Here is a 6,841-nt window from a genome sequence, read left to right on the forward strand (position 1 = left end):
TCACAAAACAAGAAGACCAGAGGCTTCTCACAGAGGCCATCGCGTCTCTTGCTTCTCCTTGCTCTCCAGTTGATTCACGATGGCAGCTAAAGTTCTACTTATTCTGTGTAACCATGCCAACATGGAATGGAGAAGGCTGTCCAGAATCTTCTAACAGACCTTTCCACTTTTTTCTCTGGTCAGAACTGGGATCTGTGCTCACGCTGACTCCAGCCACAACTGAGGAGATAAAATTATTGTGATGAAGGCTGGAGACCCAGCTCAGCAGTTACGTGCACAAACTGCCCTTGTTCTTGGAGAGCACCTGAGTTTAGTTCCCAGTGCCCACATCAGGTGGCTCAGACCCAACTATAACTCCAGCTCCTGGAGCTCTAACATCGTCTTCTGACCACCATAGGCAATTGTGCTCATGTACACAAATCTACACACATACACAATTAAAACAACTGTGCTCACATACACAAATCTACACACATACACAATTAAAACAACTGCATTCACGTACACAAATCTACACACATACATTATTAAAAAAAAATTTAACAATCTTAAAAAAATTCCCAAGTTGTCCTGATGGTTTAGACTGATTGTGACCTGATCCTGCCTATATGGGATACTAATTCCTCAGGAAAATTGGGAGGCTTGAGCAGAGGGGTGGAAGGAGGAAGAGGAGGAGGAAGGAGATGAATTGGGTTCAGAAAGCAGCTGGTAGTATCCACTGTAGTTAGATGATGGCAGAGGTGAGATAGATCCAAAAAGCAACCGTTCTGTCCACAATTCCCAGAGTTTTTCACATGTGCGTTCTTCACTCTGACCCTGAAAACTAGCAATAAAAAGCCAGCATGACTGTACACACGCTAATCACGCAGACTTTATGTTAGTCTGGTGGTGTAGACCCTGCGGTTATCCTTTTACAATGACAAAATGGAGTCACAGAGTGCTAAGGAGTCTGTGGGGGAGCAGGTGGTTGGTGGAGCCTGACATCTTTGGTCCACTCTTTTGGAAGAGGTTACCATTATTCTGATCTTTTGGAAGAGGAGATTGAAGTTCAGGAACATGACATTCATGCACCTGTTTATTTATTTCCCAGAAAATTCACCTTCCCTATTCCGGGGGCTGCATTAGACTCCAGGAGGGTGTTGCCTTTGAGCTCATGACGTAAGCAGACTAGTAGGGTGGTAAATATTGAATATATGTGGCTTGGAAGGAAAGAGACGGCAGTGTCTGCCATTGGGTGTTTGAATAAGTAGCAACCTAGAGACTCACAATTGTGCAACATTAGTTGAGTCTTTGTCTTATCAGCCCCTCTTTACCCTTTGGATATGGGGAGAACCGAACATGGCACACCCAGATGATATCACGTCATGGCTTCACAGCCTGGAGGAGGAAGAGCGTGCTCGGCAAGAGTGTATAGATGCGTTTGGAGCAGAGAGAGTGACAAGCTGTGTGTGGCTGGCTTTGTACAGCAAGGGGATGAGCTGCCCCGGGAGGATGGGGATGGCTTGGATACCTCTGTGACTGAGCAGGGGACTGAAAGTTGCTCTCCCGAGATAAACAGAAGCTTCAGCTAACCTGCCTGATGTAGGGGACTCTGCCTAGGGAGCAGAAAAAGAAAGCGATTTGCAGTGAGACCATTTAGCAACTTCCCGACGCCACCCATGTGAAGGCAGCAGATAATATTGAGCTTGAACTTCATGCCTGATAATATATCACTGGTTCTTTTTTTTAAAAAATATATTATTTAGGGGCCTGGAGAAATGGCTCAGTGGTTAAGAGGGCTTGTTGTTCTTTCAGAGAACCTTGGTTCAGTTCCCAGCACCCACACCAAGTACTCACAACTACCATAACTCTAGTTCTGGGGATACCCTCTTCTTGTTTCCTGGAGTACTTATATATGTGGTGCACATATATAAACATAAATAGAAGTAAATCTTTAAAAATTTCACACACATAAATACTCACTCGCAACCTTCCCTTGGTATGTAACTTTGGTCAGCCTGGAACTTGCTATGTAGAATAGGCTGACCTCATTTCACAGAGATCTGTCTAACTCTGCCTCCTGAGTACTGGGATTAAAGGCAGATGCCGCCATGCCTGGTCCTTTATGTTTTCTTGATATGAGATCTCATATAACCTAGGCTGGCCCCAAATTCACTACGTGGCAGAGAATGACCTTGAATTTCCCAGCCTCCAGCCTCCACGGCCCAAGTGCTGGGATCACAGGCATGTACCATCACGCTTGAGTTTATGCAGTGCTGGGGATGGAATCCAGGGCTTTGTGCATGCTGGGTAAGCACTCTACCAACTGAGCTTCAGCCCCAGACTCACCGTGGCTTCTGCACCTTGGTGCATCTGTTAAATGGGAACAGTGGGACCTGATTCATCGGCGGTTTGTGAGTTTGAAAGGACACCATGTGCGTTAACAGTTTATCATGAGAACAGACACAGTGTGAGAGTCGTTACCAGCTGCCAAGCACAGGGTTGTATGACTTGTACAGCATCCTGTTACTGCAAGCAGAAAACTCAGATAGTGTTCACCCTGTATTCCAGGCACAGGGAGCTGCCGGTAACATTAACCAGGTCTTTTATGTGATAGGTACTAGTCTGCGCATCTGTTGAACTAATGTGAACACATCCACCCTCTTACTTGTTCACATATTTAACATGTGTGGCGTGCCTACTGTGTGGTTGGCGCTGGGACAGTGAGACGGTCTTTCAGAAGCTCACCGTCTGACACAGGAGGGTGGCCTGAGTACTGTGTGTGCTATGCCTTGGGAAGTCAGTGTCTTGGGTGGTTGGGTGGCCCAGGGGACAGCCCTGGAGGTGAGAGGGGGATTGGAAAGCACTGAGAATGTTTTCTGGCAAAGCCCATTGGAGTAGCTCCAGTTCCACCACTACTATGACGCTTTAGACTGATGACCCTTCTGTCCATCAGCCCCTTCATTGAGATCCCTAACAAATGTCAGGCTTTGAATAAAAAAAAATGTCTTGAGCACAAGAAATTCTGTGCCTTAAGCTGTAGCCATCCCTTGCTGGTGTGTGACCTCAGGCATGTCACTTCCCCTCCCTGTGCCTCAGTCTTAGGGCAGTGAAGGCTATGCTCAGTGGTCCTGAAGTCTCCTTTTACTTGAGGCTACAGGCCGTTACTTCAAGGAGCCACAGCTGTTCCTTGTACTGGGCTTCCCTTTCCTCTTTGCCCCCTCCACACAACTGCAGCACGGTGCTTGCTTTGGCAGCACACAAGCAGAAATTAGAATAATGCAGGGTAGATGAGGATGGCCCTAGTGCAGGATAACACTCATGCTCTTGAGCTGTTCCATATTTTTAAAATAACATATAAAAGAAACCCTCCACAAATCCGCACATCCTCGCTAATACACAGTGTACTGCTGGGCAGAGACTAGCTCTCTCAGAAAACCGCTCCCAGGGGGAACATGAAACGAGACAACAGCAACCAGAACACAAAAGCAGTCAAAACAGAAGGCCGCTGCTTGCTGCTTTTCTGTGTCTGAAGCAGGCGTGTTTGGCCAGCCTGCCTTTTTCCCGAGGAAGACTCATCTTTCAATTAGCTGTGCCATGGCCTGGAGGCTCCACATTTCCACATTCTCTGTTTGGAATTCTCTCTCCACAATATTTCAGAAAGAAGGCCAACTCTGCAGTTTTCTCCAAATCTGCTTATTGCCCGGGGATTTGGGAGGGGCCAAGACGGGATGAGAAGATGGAAACCCAGCTGGACCCCATACTTTCCATGCTGGGCAGCTTCCCAACCTCAGCAGCAGAGGAAGATAGAGGAGAATCCGGGCACCTGCCTCCAGCGACTGACTGTGTAACGGTACAGAAGAGTGAAGGGCAGCCTCCCGTAGACTCTCTTGTTCCCTTTGTCTGGAGTCTGGCTATAGTCAGAGTGTCAAAGGGGCAAAGATGTGTGGATGCCTCTTTAGCCTCCCAGCCTGGGCTCTTTCTTCTCTCTATGGGGCAAACAGGTTCTTTCTGTCTTTTGTATTTATTTTTTTTATTCTTCTTTCATATATTACATCCTGATTACAGTTTCCCTCCCTCCTCTTCCCCCAGTTTCTCTTCCCTACTTCCCTTCTCCCCAAGATATACCCTTCACATCCCATTTCCCTTTAGAAATTGCAGACTTCCCAGGGACATCAACCAAATACGGCACAATAAGCATACACCAGGCACACACCATCATATCAAGGCTGGAAGAGAAGACCCAGTCAGAGGGAAAGGGTCTCACAAGCAGGCAAAAGAGTCAGAGACAGTCCCTGCCCCCAATGTTAGGAGTCCTACAAGAACACCAAGCTACTCACTCATAACGTATATGTGGAGGATCTCGGTCAGACCCCTGAAGGTTCCCTGGTCTCTGTGAGCCCTCATGAATCCCAGTCTTGATTCTGTGGGCTGTGTCCCTGTCCCCTCTGGTTCCTCCAACTCTTCCTCCCTTCCTCCTCCTCCCTGAGCTCTGCCTAGTGTTTGCTGTGGGGCTCAGCCTCTGCTCCCACCAGTTGCAGAATGAGAGCACCTAAGTTCCTGGAGAGTCGATGGTGTCTAAAGAAGGGCCAGGAGAGCTTCCTCCTTACTCACAGCTATGGGGTATCACGAGGAAAGAAAACTTGAAGCAAAGCAGGTAAAGCGTCCTGGTTTCCTTTCTGTTTCTGTGATAGGGTATCCTGAACCAAACTTAGGCGAGAAGGGGGTTTATTCCACCGACAATTCCAAGTTACAGTCCATCATAGCCCAGAAGTCACAGTGGCAGGGGCTTGACGTAGCTGATTGAACTGAGCAAAGAGAAACAGATGCATGAGGGTCTGTTTGCTTATTGGCTGACTTGCTTGTCTTTTACTCAGTTCAGGAACCTCCGCCTAGGAAATGGTGCTGATCACAATGGGTTGAATCTTTCCACATCAATTAGCAATCAAGATAACCCTCATCCAGTCATACCCACAGGCCACCTTGATCCAAACCAGCTCTCGATCTGTGGGTCCCCACCCTTTTGGGGTCAAATGACCCTTTCACAGGGGTTGCCTAAGGCCTTCAGAAAACAGATATTATCTGCATTGGTGGTATAGTGGTGAGCATAGCTGTCTTCCAGAAAACAGATATATATAATACATACATATATATAAACAGTTCATAACAATGGCAAAATTACAGTTGTAAAGTAGCAATGAAAGTAATTTTATAGTTGAGGGTCACCATAACATGAGAACTGTATTAAAGAGTCACAGCATTAGGAAGGTTGAGAAGCACTGTTCTAGACAGTTCCTCAGTTAAGACTTTTCCCAGAGGGCAAGGCTTAGTTGCTTGGCTTTCTTAGATTGTCAGGTGTTTGGATTATAAGGAGCTGTGGGTGGATCAAAGTTATGGGCTCTGGAATCCAGATGACGGACCCCGAATCTCAGCGCCATCACCATTTGTGCATGGGACCTTGAGTCAGTCACTTTACATCTCCTGTCTTCGGGGCTGGCGCAGGAACAGTGAGCTGCTGCCTGTTGTATTAAGTAGCGCAGGCCTAATGCACAGTGAGCCCCGACTGAATGTCTGATGAGCTCTCACAGTGACTAAGGGAGGGAGCCTGGGCTTCATTATCTCTCCATCAGACAAGAGCAGTGGATGTTGAGGAGCCAGAGGGGAGTTCTTCACTCACAGGACTGTCACTTCCCCAGGCAGAAAGGCTGATCCTCTTCTGGCCATCAGACCACAATAGGTGGTTATGGCTGGGTTTAAGGCAGGAGCCTTGGATGCCAGGTAAAACCCAGAGAGTGACAATGGAAGGGAGCATGAGAGGAAACAGACATTTATGGAATTGATTACAAGTAGAAAGTCCATAATTCTTTCTCCAACTAAAGGGACCTTGCCACCCCACTGTGCTTCCCAAGGTCCTCTTGTGAACCAGAAGGTGGTGGCAGGCACAGACCAGTCATATGAATGGGCCTAACACAGATCTTTCGAAAGCACCCTAAAGGTGGTACACAGGACTCGACTGGTAGGGTGCTTGTGTAGTATGCACGAAGCCTTGGATTCCATCTTCAGCACTGCAGAAACTGGGTACAGTGGGGCAAGCCTGCCATCCCAGACACTGGGAGGTGGGGGCAGGAGGGTCTTAGACATGCAAGGTCACAAGCTGGTAAATGAGCTCATGGGTAAAGGCTTTGATGGGAACACAAATCTTCAGGCACTTCAGGATGCTGCCAAGCAGCATCTCTGAAGCTGAACATGCAGGGGCCCTATGATGTGTTAATTTTGCCCCAAGATGTGGTACCAAAGGACTTTTACTAGTGTGGTGGTTTGAAAGAAAATGGCCCCATAGGGAATGGTGCTATTAAGAGGCGTGGCCCTGTTGGAAGAAATGTGTCACCGTGGGGGGCGGTGGGACTTTGAGGACTTTTTCTCAAGCTTCACTTGGTGTGACAGTCAGCGGACTTCCTGCTGCCTGCAAGAGCAATATTCTTGCTGGCACACTCAGCTCCATCTGCCTCCACACCGCCATGCTCCCCTGCCTGATCCTAATGGACTGAACTCCTGAAACTGCAAGCCAGCCACCTTCAACGTAATGTTTTTCTTTGTAAGAGTTGCCACGGTCACGGTGCCGCTTCACAACAACAGTAAACCCTGAGACAACTAGACTGTCTACACTCTACTGTGTGTGGTAACTCCAAATCAGAAACTACTAGATGATCATGAGCAAAGGAGAAGGAATCACGAAATTGGGGCATCTTCACAGAATGTCACCCTGAGAATGAAGGCTCTTTACTTTGCAGGTAGCAGCATGAGTATATCTCCCCAAAATAATGCTGGGCAGTTTTTTGGGGTGCTGTCATTTAATTTAAAA

The 6,841-nt window shown here is 47.6% G+C and overlaps 1 non-coding gene across 1 annotated transcript; it reads left to right on the forward strand.

The window, feature by feature from the left end:
• The first annotated feature begins 3,220 nt into the window (after window positions 1-3,220).
• LOC142847413 (U6 spliceosomal RNA) lies at window positions 3,221-3,326 on the forward strand. The gene has a single exon (XR_012910173.1). It is a non-coding gene; the product is annotated as a U6 spliceosomal RNA (small nuclear RNA).
• The last annotated feature ends 3,515 nt before the right edge of the window (window positions 3,327-6,841 follow it).

Source organism: Microtus pennsylvanicus, chromosome 3 (genome assembly GCF_037038515.1).
Source record: "Microtus pennsylvanicus isolate mMicPen1 chromosome 3, mMicPen1.hap1, whole genome shotgun sequence".
NCBI classification, from domain to species: Eukaryota; Metazoa; Chordata; class Mammalia; order Rodentia; family Cricetidae; genus Microtus; species Microtus pennsylvanicus.